Raw genomic sequence first — 15642 nt, 5'->3', positions numbered from 1 at the left:
TGCAGCAAAAACAGGATCCGGGCTATCTGTGTCTGACAGAGGCCACCATACATGCACAACATCACTACTCTTCTGGAACTTTATTCTCATCCGCCATTCGCAACTCCTCATAAATGGATACTTTCTGCAAGATTCACGATTGCTGTCTTCGTTCCTTCATCCAAGAACAGATTGTTGATGTTGCATACAGTGAATCTGACCCAAGTATGTAGTATCATGACTGGTTATACTGTCGCTCCTGATTGCCTGACAGATTTCCTATATAATCGTTACCCTTCTGCTGCCAGTAAAAGAAGAGTAGGGTCAACATCACACTTCTTAAATATGAGATGAGAACACAGAATGGAACCTGAGATACAGAAAAGATTCCTAAATGGGTGTGTCATAGAAATGATGAAAACAATCAGAGATGAAGAAATATACACTACCTGAGTACATGACATGAGCTGTAGAGATATCACTCACCTAAAATCCAAAGGGTGATTATTTTTTTTTCACATAAAATAAAGGTGTGTCAGGGATTCCCCAAAATATGAAACACTCTGCTGAGAGATCCATCCATACCTGACAAACTCTGTGCAGAGGTGATGTTGTTCCCAGTTGATACATGAGTATGGACTCATGCATGAGTATGCATACATGGAAAACGAGTCTGAGAGAGGCTCATAAGTTGCCAAGGTCACTGAGCTAATAAGATAGAGAACTGGGGATTCCTGAAACAACAGTATATGCTCTCAACAACACACTGCCGCTGAACTAGCCACTTCTGTGGTCCAATTACAGGTGTCTTTGGGTCACATATGCTGTATTCATATATGAAATTTTATTTTATTTTTTTAAAGATTTTTTTAATTTATTTGTCAGAGAGAGAGAGAGAGCACAAGCAGGGGGAACGGCAGGCAGAGGGAGAGGCAGGCTTCCTGCTGATCAGGGAGCCAGATGTGGGACTCGATTCCAGCACCCTGGGATCATGACCTGAGCTGAAGACAGACGCTTAACCGACGGAGCCACCCAGGCGCCCCCATATATGAAATTTTAAATTTAATAGAGCCCCGCCAAAATAAGAAAATAGATTCTGACACCCAAATTGAAAATTAAAAAAAAAAATGGAAGTGAAGATAATCCTATCCTTTGGGGTATCTTTCTTTAATCTCCAACATGGTGGAGGATTGAGTACCCCTCCACCACTTACTCCTTCATCACAGAGCTCACTGCGTTACACTGAGATTATCTGGTATTTTGCCTTTATTTTCTCATTTTACCAAGCTGTGGAAAGGTGGAGACCACTGAATTTAGGATCTTACTTACCTAAAATGCTTTCTAATACATGGGTATCACCACATAAAGGTTTATTGTCTGACCTAGTTGAATCATCACCATTGGGGTCTGCAATTTCGCCAGCATTTTGGAACTCTTCGAGATTTTGGGTCCATGACAAGCTGGAGAGCCTGTGACATATTATTCATCTAGCAAAATGGTGGCCATCTATCTATGCAGTGGTAGCAGAGCTATCTACCCACTGACACACTTAAAAAAATAAAAGGCAGTAAAGGAAATTAGGGAACAGAGGCTGTCATGCATACTAAGGCCCCCTTCACCACACACAAAAGGGTCTTTCTGCACTCCTTGGACAATAGAGAATGGGTACCCTGTGCCTGCAGTCATCAAAGCCGATCTCACATAATCTCTGCTAAGTCTCTTCAAAAACCCAGGAAGATACAGAGCCTCAAGGCTCACGGTCTCATCAGAGACAGATGTGAAATAGAACTACCAGCCTCCTGAAATAAGTTCATCAGCTCAGAAAAGAACAAACGAGACTTGACAACATTCTTGTCAAGAGAATTGATAGGAAAGGCCAGGGCTTTGCCACATGAGTACACACTGATTGTTGCTCGGGGCTTAGAGAATGATGAGCAAGTGGAGGCTCTTCGCTGGGAACGTTAGCCATGAACGTTCAGAGAAAGAAAAGGGTGATTAGAGCGAAAAGTTGTGAACTCTCCGATGCCACTGTACCTGAGAGCAAACTAACTTTTTTCTCTCTGAGTTGTCTGAAGCTGATCTATAAAGAAGAAAAAGAGAAGGAAAAAACCTGCACATTTTTTTTTCTTTCATTTGTGATAACGTTTCAATGCCAAAGAGAAAATGTGATGAAAATGCCAAAGAAAAGAACTGTGGAATCTATAGCCTTCATTGTGTTTATAGAGATTATGCTTCTGGTTGTTAACAGACTCCAGAAGGTAAGCAAGTACTGGATCTATGCATTTAAAATAGAAGAGAGCGGGCACAGTTCCCACTTTTTTTAGTAGAGCAAAATGATTTGGGGGCTGAATATAATTTCCTTTTCCATATAATAAAAACTTTATAAGAAGTTACTCTCTAACTCAGAGTTCCTGTAATTTTTATTCTCTTTTCTTTCTACAACGTCTTCATGACAAAAAGCCACGGCCGTCCAGTTTTGTTATTTCCCAACCTGAAACTGTGAGGCAGTTAGAAGCTTGCAAAGGATTAGCACACAAATATTCTTGCTCTTGTCTTTATCTGCTCTGATTACGGTCAAAGTACTCCCCATCCCTACCCCCGTACCACACGCGTACCTATTGGAACCCTCCCTCCCACACACACACACGCACACGCACACACACATTATTTCAGGTCTGAGTATAAGTTTATGCTCAGTGCATTCAGAGCAAAACAGAATGTGTTCCATTTCTCGGGGCCGCAAATAAATCAGGTTGAGAAACGCGGAGGAAATGCAGATATGAATAAATTATTCCAAATGACTCCATTCACAATATCCCCAATATTATTGCATCAAGAAGGTGCCAAGTGTATTGGTTAAATGAACGATGGCACAGTCAGGCAATAGGCTACTATGGAGGCCGTTAATAATGGGGTCTTGGAAGAATATGTAATGACTCTCAAAGATGTCCATGATATATTGTTGGTTGAATAAACAGACTACAAAACAACGCCTACAGTTTATTCCCAATTTTGAAACGACAAAATATGATCATTTGACTACCAGTCTCATCTGCATCTAATAGCAAAGAAAAAAAATAGTCTAACCTGAAGCCCTAGAATGTATTTTGAAGAAAAAGATGGGAAGGAAAACATTCCCGAAAACATCTTTTTTTCTCTGAGTGGTAGAATTTTCTCTTGTTTGCTTATCTAGTAAACTAAGCAAAGACAAATGACAAACAAGAAGATGACCTACCTTTTCCCAAAATCAGTGAGTTTGAGGATCTTGAAAAATAACCTCACAAATAAGGTATCATTGGATATTTTTTAATTGAGCTATCTTTCAATGAAGAGAAATTGCTTACTGATCCCTCAACCTTAAATAGTGAAATGATGAAATACATAACCTAGCCAGGGTCCCATTAATCACCATCAACGCGACTGTGAAAATCACACCTGAGAATGCAGAACTTTCTGTGATTTGGAGCGTGAGTAAAAGGAAGGGGAAATAGGAGGCAAATGAAAATTAGTAAAAAAAAAAAAAAAAATTATCTCCTTACGATCTCTCTTCCATGCTTCTGCTTCTCCATGGATTTTTTTTTTAATGAAATTGTTTCAAAATTACATGAAATGCAAAATGTAACAGTAAATCATTTATGGCTCATAATGTTTCTCCTTTCATCTGCTTCTGTTGGTAGGCTGGGTCTTATCCACTCCGCTTTTCCAGGAAGATCACTGAGCACTCAGAACCAAAAATGATTAATATCGCTGGAGAGCTGGAAGGAAATACTATCTGAAACTCAGTTCTCTATTTTTTTTTTCCTTTGATAAATTTGAGTCTGGACTGAAGTTAGTTCTTATGCTTATTTAGTACTCTGTGGACACTAAAAGCCAACTCTAGGATAACAACAAAGCATCAAAACAAGACCAATCAGAGCTGCCACATATTGAGACTTTACCGGGCTAAGCACTTTATGTGGTTTCTAAATACACGCATGTGTATGTACAACCTTCACAGGATTTCTGAGGTAGTTTTATCCGTATAGGAAGTATTTAAAAAACACCCCAAAACCTGAGGCTCAGACTCATCCCAGTTCACCCAAGCCCAACCAGCAACCCAGCACTAGAACCGGAAGCGGAAGTGCAGGTTTGTCGAATTCACACTCTGTGCACCAAACACTGATTTTTTACCTCATGGGCTAGCTCTTTAAAAACAGAGATTTGGTCAGTCACTAACCCACGAAAGTGGTTTTTTAAAGATTTTATTTATTTATTTGAGAGAGACAGAGAGAGAGAGAGTAAGCATGAGTGGCGGGAAGGACAGAGGCAGAGGGAGAAGCAGACGCTGCTGAGCGCGGACCAATGCGGGGCTCATGACCTGAGCTGAAGGCAGACGCTGAACCCACTGAGCCAGAGCCACTCGGGCGCCCCCACCAAAGTGTTTCTTAAGTTTAATTAATGATTCTCCCTTGATGGGAAGACGAAGTTACACAGAAGACGCAATTGGATACACACTCAAATTACAACAGGCCTAAAACCACGAACTAACTTGGAGGAGGTCAGAGTGCTGCTTGACCTCGTTTCACTGGTCCTAATCCATCCTAACTAGGTTCAGGTGAGGACAAGAGTCCTGCCTTGCAAACAGAGCACGCGCCACAAGCTGTACTAAGTGAAGAGATTCCAATTAGCTCTTTTGATTGTACATCTCTTTGCACATTTGTTATTTAAGGTGGAAGAAATAGAGATATAGCCATTTATGCTTTGGGAGGAAGGAAAAGAGAAAAAAGAAAAGACGAGGGGGACAAAGAAGAAAATACAGAGATTCAGATATTATTGTTTCCCTCTGCGTACAGCACCCAATTCATTAATTTAAAGTTTCTGAGATGTGATCAGTTTTTTAAAAAATCCGGATTGTCAAAAGTGCAACATAAATCAACACGGATGTAACAAAACTAGTCAGAAAATGAGGGGAAAAAATGACATCTTTCAAGATCACTGTTCCACAGGGTACAGAACAAGTTGGCAGTGTGCCGAACATCATACATTAACTAGCATAAGCACTAAAAAAAATATATATATATCTGACAGTCAATGCACATCAGAGTTAGGCGGCAAAAGAGCCAGTCCTCCCTGGGGATGGATGTGCTGTGATGTCTCTGATGGTAGGGATTTCTTAACCACATCCAAAGGTCTATTTTATCGTGTCTATCATAATACACATTTTGTGTGTCTCTCTTAGAATAGAATCCACAGCCATGACTAAAAAAAAATTCACACAGAAGAGTATGAATATGAGTTTGAGACATCCAGAAAGTCTGAAAGTGCAAATCACTTTCTCCATTTATGGATACTTGACAGAATGAATCAATAGTGGGTATTATGGATGGGGGGGAGGAAGGCTTAAAAACTACTCAAAACGTAAGGAAAATGATTACTTATATGATGTTTATTCAAAAGGCCATTGCTTATTTCTTCCCTACTAGACATTTTCTTTGCATTAATTGATTTTTTTGTGTGTTTTCGATGAGTCTGTCAGTCATCTATTAAACGTTAAACATTGTAATACGTATTAAAGCACTAGAGATACTAAACTAAATTTAGGTTTTACCTCTAAGGAGCTCAGCCAAGTTAATTTTGGGGGGGCAAAACATTAATCTTGTAAGAGAAAGGTGTCTTAGAAATTTGGGGTCAATAGCTACGGAATGAGAGTCAAGAAAAAAAGAGTAAGGAATGAAATGGGAGCTGGCGAACTCTGGAACAGAAGGAAAGGAAAGGGAAGAAAAACGCGTGAGAAGCAGGACCATACAGGGGAACAGGAGGAGCTCCGCACAGACAGAATCGATTAAGAGAGGATCACAAACTGAAACTGAAGCAGGGAGCCTTCATGAGGGAATAAAAAAAGGCATGGTGAATATGTCAGGAGAAACTAAGGAAAAAGAAAATTGTGAAAGGAAAAGTTGAAGAAAAAGGAATACTGATTGGCAATGAGATAACATGAGACAAAAACATCCTACCTAGAAGTTGAACAGGCAAGGTTATTGGCTGTTGTACTTGAGGCGAACTGCAGAGAAATGTAGAGGGAATTCAATTTAGGATGAAAATTTTAAAAGCCTTGTGGAGGGTAGAGGCGGGTGGGAGGATGGGGTGGTTGTATTAACTGGTTTATCTGAAGTCGTAGCTCTGGGTTTGGAGCACGGGCAACCCAGCTCAGCTACGGTAAGATAAAACAGGACTCGTTAGCATTCTTTCCTGCTTTTCCTCCATCATTGCCTTGGGATAAGTAGTACTTGTTTCTACAGTAACAATTCGGACCTGTAGTACTAGTGCGAATGTCAGGAGGAGGAAAATCAGGAAGAATGAGTCCTGTGTTATTGAGGAGTCGAGAGAATAAAGGGAAAGAGGGGACTAGAGCAGTTCCTTCCCCATTGTGTCTTCCTCAAATTCCCGGGGCTGAGAAGTCCCACTTAACAAGTCTTTTCTTCTCACTGTGCTTCTGCCTTAACCTGAGTAGTTCTGTGGGGTAGGGGCTGATGGAAAGTCATTTTCAAAGGCCAGGTTCTCCCCTAGGGCACATTCGACACCTTCCGGACTCTGCTCCTCAAGTTGAAAATGAGCCCGCAGCTTCCTACACACACACTGCCTGCCAGAGTGGACAATGAGCCCACGAGAAAAAGGGGTTAAAGATCTAAAAGCTAACACATTTGAGGGAACAACTATTTTGAAATAAAAACCATAAACTGGAATAGACAGTTTTGTTTTGACTTTTTTCGACAAAGTCTAAAATTAGAACAGGTGCACCAGAATTTAAAATGTGCAATTTAAAGATAAAATTGTAGATTCTCCAAGAAGAAAGAGAGTGAAGGAAAAAGAAACAGATAATATATAAACAATTTTAAGAGATAAAAAGATTAAATAAAAGTGCTAGCATCCAGAAGATAGGACATTCAGAAAGAAAGAATATAAAAGTGGAGAGAAGGAAATATTTGAAAAAATAATAAATTTCTCATAATTAAAAAAAAGATGCAAAACAGATTTAATGGTTCCATAAAATGCCAGAGCATATATATTTTTTAAAATACTCCCATGTAGAGAAAATTTAAGACTATTAATGACAAAACTTAGAATTATCTTAATGATTTCAAGAATGAAAAAGCAGAGTATATATAATCAATGGACTATTACTCAGCCATCAGAAAGAACGATTACACAACATTTGCAGCAACATGGACGGCACTGGAGGAGATTATGCTAAGTGAAATAAGTCAAGCAGAGAAAGACAATTATCATATGGTTTCACTCATTTATGGAACATAAGAAATAGGAAGATCGGTAGGAGAAGAAAGAGAAGAATGAAGGGAGGGTAAACGGAAGGGGGAATGAACCGTGAGAGACTGTGGACTCTGGGAAACAAACTGAGGGCTTCAGGGGGGGGCAGGGATTGGGATAGGCCGGTGATGGGTATTAAGGAGGGCACATATTGCATGGTGCACTGGGTGTTATACGCAAACAATGAATCATGGAACATTGCATCAAAAACTGGGGATGTACTGTATGGTGACTAACATAACAAAATAAAAATTATTTTAAAAAAAAGAAAAGAAAAGAAATCAGAACAGTGGATGCAAGAAGACAATGGGGTAATGTTTCTGAAATATTGAGAATAAGGAATTTGAACCAAGAATTTTACATCTGGCCAAACGATAATTCAAATATAAAGTAACGATTAAAAAAATATTCCCAGACATAGAAGCCTTCAAAATTCTACTACATAAATACCCACTTGTAAAACAGTCTTGGATTAAGTACTTAAAAGAGGAAACATAAATACAAATGCTGCAGGAGATGTATGAAGCAAAAGTGAATAAACATCTAGTTAGTGTTTGCTGTGGTCCTTTCAAAAGTAGCTAAGACCAAAGGGAAGAAAAATAGGAAAGACAGGCATTAAAAACCCCAAATTAAAAAACAATTATTAGCACAATGCAATGGGAAAGAAGACCAAGATATGAGCTTTCTCAAATTCTTGTTTATTATTGGAAAGTTATAAATTTTGTTTTTTAAAAATAAGGCTGGGGAGAGATTGTAAAGAACTAATCACTTCCTCTAAAACTCAACTAGGTGAGATGAAGCGATGCCCTCGTTTAGAATGACCAGGACAACATAGATTTTGAATCTGCTAAATGATATTGCCGGGTTTAACAGGCAGTTAGGACTCACAGGGCCAAGATCTAGAAGAGTAAAGAAATACAGGAAGGTGAACTAGGCATTTGGCACCGTTTTTACTCTGGAAAGTTTCTGCCTACTTGAGAAAAGGAATCTGAGAGGCTGAGAAGCTCAGCAGAGAGACTGAAGACTAGATAGTCCAGGGCCCACCAAGGTAGGTCAGGTGGCTAATAAAACCCCAACTTTTGAGCTGGGGACCGAGAGAGCCTCATTCTAGATTTGAGCGTGAACAGGAGTAGACTAGGCAGCCAAGGGACCAAAGCCCCCAAATAATTTTCAATCCCTACTTGAAATAAGGCGATCCCTACTAAAAAGAAGGATTGAGAGTCCTCCTTGCCTCTAGCCAAAAGCAAACTCAAATTCTTTCATGAAAGGTACAGGAACCTGGGATTCAAATGGTCTCTACCATTTTTATGTACTATATCCAGCACACAATATAAATAATCAAAGCTGTGAAATTAGAGGGCAATAAGATCATAAAATGAGAGGAACAACAGAAAATAGAAAATCACCCAAAGGGGATCCAGACTACAGCACTACCAGACACAGGATCATTAAAAGGATAAATCTAAAAGAACATGATCTGTATAAGGCCATAATAATAACAAATAATAATAACAGATGTGATTAAAAGATATAAACCAAATGGACAGAAACAGAAGAGTAGAACAAAATGGTAGTGTTCTCAAGTCCTTATATTTTCTGGGAAAATGTAAAAGTATAAATTTATATTAAACTCTAATAAAGTATGCAGGCTGCAAGGAAATTATTGAAAAAATAAAAGCGTACTAATTATAAAGGACAATTGGAATAAAAATAATAAAGCAAAGGATAGTACGAAAAGAGAAAAATGTAAACAAAAAGAGGGAAAACAAATAGTAATAACATGACAGATACAAACTCGTCATATCACTGTTAACATTGATAATGCTGATTATATGTAAATAAACCAAATGCTCCAAACAAAAGAAAGAAATTGTCTATATGGGTTTTAAAAAGAAAATAAGATGCAATAATCTCTTATTACAGGAGCAAGATTTAAAATCTAAAACTATTAAATAAATAAATAAGATCCAAAACTATAGAAACTTTGAAAGGAAAACTCTATATACCCTGCAACCATTAGCCAAAAGAAAACTGGTATAGTTGAATTATTATTACAAGAAGAGTATTTAAAGAAAACATTACTACTAGAGATAAAGTGAAAAACTTGACTGGATACACTAACTCTAAACTTATTTGTACTTAATGTAGCCTTGAAATATATTGAGCAAAAATTACAGAATTAAAAGGGAAAATGGGTATATACGACGTGTAAGTGTGACATCAAATCAAAGGTCCATAAAACGTGAAATGTGTAAATTCATAATCCCAATGGGAGATTTTAAAATACATTTATCAGTAACTGTAGCTATAAGCAGACAAAAAAAATCAGAATAGATGCAAAATATTTGAACAATATAACTAACAAAATTTACCTGATCAACTAAATAAAACACTGCGCCAACAACTATAAAACGCAGTTTCTTTCCAAGCACAAGTGTACCATTTCCCAAGATGAACTGCCCACCGGTCCATAAAGCAAGTCTCAACGATATTAAAAAATGAAATTACGCACATTATATTCTCTTCACAGTAGTCCAAACTTAGAAATCAGTATCCAAAAGATTAGAAAATTCCCGTCTGTTTAGAAGTTATACACTTTTATACAACCAACAAATCAAAAAATAAATCACATTGGAAATCAGGAAAAAAAAATTTTTAACTGAATGAAAATGAAAATGTGATCAAATTGTTAAAACAGGATTATAGGGGTGCCTGAGGGGTCTGGTCAGTTAAGCATCTGCCTTCAGCTCAGGTCATGATCTCAGGGTCCTGGGATCGAGCCCCACGTCGGGTTCCCTATTCAGCGAGGAGCCTGCTTCTCCCTCTGCCTCTGCCCTCCCCCCACAACCCCAGCTCGTGCTCATTCACTTGCTCGCTCTCTGGTGCTCTCTCTCTCTCAAATAAATCAATAAAATCTTTTTTTTTATAAATAGGATTATAGCAATATTTGGGGCACCCAGCTGACTCAGTCAGTTGTAGCGTGTGAGTCTTGATCTCAGGGTTGTAAGTTCGAGCCCCACATTGGGTATAGAGATTATATAAAAATAAAATCTTTTTTAAAAAAAGAATTATAGCAATACTTAAAGGAAAATGTAAAGCTTTAGATGTATATAAATATATAAAAAAATTAAGAATAGGGGCTCCTGTGTGGCTCAGTCAGTTAAGCTTCTGACTCTTGATCTCAGCTCAGGTCTTGATCTCAGGGTCATGAGTTCAAGCTCCACACTGGGCTTCATACTGGGAATGGAGTCTACTTAAAAAATTAAAAATTAAAAAACTGTTAGATGTATATAAATGTATATACACTTGTTTCTGGAAAATATACCTATCAACTACATTAAGTTCACTTCTCTTAGTTCGCTAGGAGATATTTAATGGAAGCATTGCTGAATGTTAAAATTTTTTAGCATCTGTATACACAACCATTTTTTCACCATGAATCTATTGATTATATAACAAATTTCTTAATGCTGACCATTACTTGTATTCCTGGGGATAAACACTAAATATTCAAGATGCAATAATTTTTAACGTACTGCTACATTTTATTAGTTGGTGTTTTATTTCAAATTTCTGACACGTGAGTCTAACCTACCAGAATGTTTTCCCTTTGTGTATTTTCTTATCCTAAATATAAACTGTCCTTTCACCAGTCGGTGATTAAAATGATAATGCTCTCTTGGAAAAACTTGGGAGGTTTTCTATTTTTTTCTCTCTTCTGGAATAGCTCTGGAGAATTGTAAGCTCTTTGAAGAATTACTAAACCTTTCTGCTGGCTGCCTTTGGTGACAGTGAGGGGTGTCATTACATATCTACATCTGGACTCCACACTGTTCTATTGGTCTATTTGTATATTCTTGTGTGGCTGATTGTCTTTAGTCATTTAGTAGAAATCAGGTATTGAATGCAAATCCCTTTTCCTCAGTGGCACTGAGAATAATGTCTACTAAGAGAGTTCTTTTAGCAGCCCCACTGAAGGGAAGTAGTCCTGGGGATACAGCAGGGAGAGCTGAGATCTACACCTGTGATTTAATCACACTCCAAACTCGTTAGAGAATCTGAAGCAAGCACAAGGTTAGAAGAAGAAACCTCTGGGGCGCCTGGGTGGCACAGTGGTTAAGCGTCTGCCTTCGGCTCAGGGCGTGATCCCGTCGTTATGGGATCGAGCCCCACATCAGGCTCCTCCGCTATGAGCCTGCTTCTTCCTCTCCCACTCCCCCTGCTTGTGTTCCCTCTCTCGCTGGCTGTCTCTATCTCTGTCGAATAAATAAATAAAATCTTAAAAAAAAAAAAAAAAGAAGAAGAAACCTCGTACAGAAGAAAGTATCAATCCATTTCATTCTAAGAATCAGAACACACCAGTCAAGGAATAAATAACTTTGTTTCATAATGTCTAAAATGTCTAAAATATAAAATAATCAATCATTTCCACTTATTATCTAGATGCCCAGGGACACACTCTGTCTCTTGGAAGTAAAGGCATATCCAAAAGGCTATTTGTTGTTACTTTTATGTACACTTCTCTTGAAATAAATCTCAGGAATATTTATATAACCTAAAATTGACACCATAAACTTTGGTTCTCTTATAGCCTCTGCACATAGCTTGATCGTTTTTCAACTTTTAAATTTGCAAAAGCAGCACTTCAAAATGATAGGTAAATAGAGCCACCACTGCGACTCTGTGACAAGCCCATCCTTCACCAAAAACATAGCCAAGGGAAGTATCATTGTGACCCAAAGTTTATGCTTGCCAGTCTGGACATATTTCAGAAACAAATGTCTTTCCCAAATACTAGTTTTAAGAGTACAAGTATCTACCTAAAATCAAAGAAAAGCAAGAAATGAAGAAACCATCCAACCAAGCTCAGTACGAAAGCTATTTGGGAATAATTGGTTCAGTATAGGCTTGCATTTTCTTTAGCCTGGGTTTTCAAGATGGCCAGTTCATTCCTTCGTCTATTGTAGTGATAGTGCTAGATTAAAACCCAACTTAGACAGGCTCTACCAATATAGAACTCATAGACACACCAATCAAGATAATGAAGAAAATATGGAAATGTGTAAAATATAAGCAGTATGAATAAGTTTAGAAAGGATGTATTACCCAAACAATGAGGAGGAGAAAACTGGATAACTATTTAAAAAAATATTACAAAATACTAAAAAAAGATTTGAAATGGTTAAAAATCTAATTACGAAGCCTATAAAGTATGAAAAGAAAATTGGATCAGTAGTCTTATAGTTTTGAAGTGAAGGAGACCCATCTAAACATGACACCAAACATTTACTGATAAAAGATGGACAGGCTTCACTACATAAAAAATTATAATATTCTCAAGAACAAAATCTCAATCATAAATGAATAAATCTAGTTAGTCAGTTACCTAGTTAGCTCTTCAGTTAGAAGGGTCTTTACACCAGATGACACTTGAGGAGACTCAAAAATATATCTGCGTCTAGTAATATTTCACTCAAAAGACTCCAAAAGACTGCAGAAATATGGAAGTAAGGGTTGAAAATATGATTTAATAAAGTCACAAAACCACAAGGACAGTTGCTATTCTGAACTAGGTGTACTGCACTGTCCTAAGCTCTCCATTACTTCAATAACACCCACTTCTGTATTGAAGCACATATTTTAAATCATCCCAAATCTCTATTGTGACTTAACAGAACTTACACATAAGAGGTCCAAGATCATACTTAACGTCTACCTCCTTGGAACGTGTTTAGTTACGGCTAAGGTGGTAGCCCCCTTTCAAAACATGTTTCATGTGAGTTTACAGAGTTCTTCTGAAACTAATATCTAGTGGGGAGAAAGTAAGTCCGTTTATCATTTGTTTTGATGAAAATCATTATAACATTTCAACCTTATGAGGTAGAATAAGAAAAACAACAAGGAGAGATCAGAATAATTTTCAATGAATTATTTCAATTGCTTGCAGATAACTGGACAGGTCTAAGATATTTAAAAGTGCCCCAAAAGTTCTAGGTATTTTGTTTTACTAAATGTGTATCTTCACTATAAAATGATACAAATACATTATACAAAACTAGGGGAAATTCCATATAACGCCACATCAACACAGCCAATATCAGGCATTTCACCTCTGGCCTTCCAATACTTTTCTCCTTATTTATCTGCTCAGATTTAAGAATTTAACCTCCGCTTTACTATTTTTACGATGAGCAAAAGGATTTCCGGCCTAGTACCAGACCCATTAGAGTAATTACCAATTCTAAATCAAGACAAGTCCAAGGTAATGAGGTTTTCCAATGTCACAGAGAAAATCTTTGGCCCTCCCAGCGTAATACTTCTGTAGAGGAAATACCTTGTAGGATATGCTGAACCCACAGCATAAGTTAAAGTAGTTTCTAAGGTAAGTAACGCTTCTTATTACGTGGCTCTTTTTTCTTCTCCTGCATCGTAGCTCTATCCGTGACTGTTTTCTAAAGAAATTTGTTTTTTACCAGGTGGCTACATGGGTTAGTCGCTTATTCAGGGCCAATCCAAAAACTAATTCTTATGTTTTAAGCTCAGTCTCTTTCTTCCGTTTGCCTAGATTTGGGTGATATGTCAAGAAAGTGAACCTTTTAAAAATGTGTATAGGCAGGAAGATCAAAGGCTTCTGAAACTTTTGGGCACTTGAACAGAATTCAGTCATCTGTGTGTGAGATCTGCATATAACTAGTAGTGACATTTTACAAACGCAACATGGTCCAAATGTTATAAAAACTGATTGTAAGGCTGTGTTAGTAAAATATTCAACTTGGTGTGAGTGAAAGAACATGTTTTTTTCCCACATAAAAATATAGTTATATGTCTTCCAACACATGAGGAACTACTATATGTTAATTTCTGACTTTGAATAGGAAGATAAATATTTCCTATAAAATCACTATTATCTTCTGCCTTTCCGTCATGATTTCACTTGCACGTACACCAGGGAATTGTATAAATGGAATTAATCTGTCTTGGTATTTCTTAGAAATCTACTCTCCAAATTTTACATTATTAAATTCCCAGTGTTACCAACAAATTAGCTGAAAATTTTGTTTTCCTATTAATAATAAAACAATTCATTCTAAAACGTCCTGTCATATTTTAGAGACATGTACCCTGATTGATTTGAAAACTCAATCAACTGAAAACCCAAAGACTAAATTAAAATACCAAGCCATGCATAAGTATGCAAATGCAAAGATGTCTCGCTAACATCTCATAATTCCTTATTCATAATCACTGGGAACCTGGCATCAAAAAGAACAGAACCCTGGGTAAAAGTTGTAACCACACTTCACAAGGACTTGGTGGGGAAAAGACATCGGTACATTGCAGCAATGACATCACAGGAGTTGGTAGCCCTGGTCCCACCACCGACGATCTTTACATATGATCTTGGATTAATCCTTCTGTTCTCTGAGCTATGACTCCATGAAAAAATGCTTAGGGCCACAGAGATTCAAGAACGATTCAACTAAAAAAAAAAAAAAAAAAAAATCAACAAATATTAACTGCACCAAGAACTCCAAAAAATGAAGACTCTACGGCTTCAAATATTTTCTGGGTAAGCTCTCTCTCAAGTAGAAGATACAGCTGGCTACTTTCTGTTTTTGTAAGCAGCTCTTGAAATGAAACGGCTTGCCAGTATTTTTCTTGGAGTGGGGGTGAGGGGTTGTCTTCCAATTCTAGGAAGGTAAAAATCTTTCCAGAAATTACTTCCACGGCTTTTCTTATCTTGACCTAGGGTCTTTTTTTTTTCTTGTCTTTTCTTTTTTTTCAGTTTTTCCTTTCTCTTTTTTCAAATCACCTTTACTTCAAACTTCCCCCCCCAAACCTTTTTCTGGTAAGAAGTATCTACTAAACCTCTCTTTTTTGAAGCCCAATCTTGGCACCCACGCTCACGCTCACGCCCATTGTACCCTGCATGACGAGGGGCTGAAGTTCCAATTCTGACCTATTTGGAATAACAAAGAAGATGGAAGGGTACGTGTAAGATACAGAGAGTGAATCCTTCTAGGACAGTCCCTACCTCAAGTACTGTCAGGATATTTTCCTGATATTTCCATGTTATTCTACTTGAAAAACAACTCCTCCTCCCTGCCCCCTCCCCAAAGAAAGAAACCATATGAAGTTGTGTGGCTTCTCAGAGCTTGAAGAATGACTCGTGACAAAAATGGAAAGCCCATCCACCCAATTTTCTAGTCTTCGTTCTCTGAGATTCTGTGGGCAGTGGTAGTGTTTCTCAGAACGTACTTCAGAAAATATGCAGGTAATTTCTTCAGAGTCAATACCATCAATTAGCTCCTATTTCAAAATGGATTTTCCTGTCCTCCACAAAAGCCAATGCCCATT

At 37.7% G+C, this 15642-nt stretch overlaps 1 long non-coding RNA gene across 3 annotated transcripts in view; it reads right to left on the bottom strand.

Annotated features, from left to right (window-relative positions):
• The window catches only part of LOC123781360 (uncharacterized), a 355277-nt gene that overhangs the window by 37763 nt on the left and 301872 nt on the right, over positions 1 to 15642 (bottom strand). Inside the window, exon 14 of one of the 3 annotated variants that reach the window (XR_015727473.1) lies at positions 3492 to 14764. The exons of the other annotated variants lie outside the window; for them this stretch is intronic. This is a non-coding gene — a long non-coding RNA (uncharacterized LOC123781360). Of the gene's footprint in view, positions 1 to 3491; positions 14765 to 15642 lie in introns of those variants that run through there. 3 annotated transcript variants of the gene reach the window in all.

Source organism: Ursus americanus, chromosome 18 (assembly GCF_024610735.1).
Source record: "Ursus americanus isolate L20-20 chromosome 18, mUrsAme1.1.p, whole genome shotgun sequence".
Taxonomy (NCBI): Eukaryota; Metazoa; Chordata; class Mammalia; order Carnivora; family Ursidae; genus Ursus; species Ursus americanus.
Note: the sequence above shows the minus strand (reverse complement) of the source record. Positions and strands in the feature narration are given on the sequence as shown.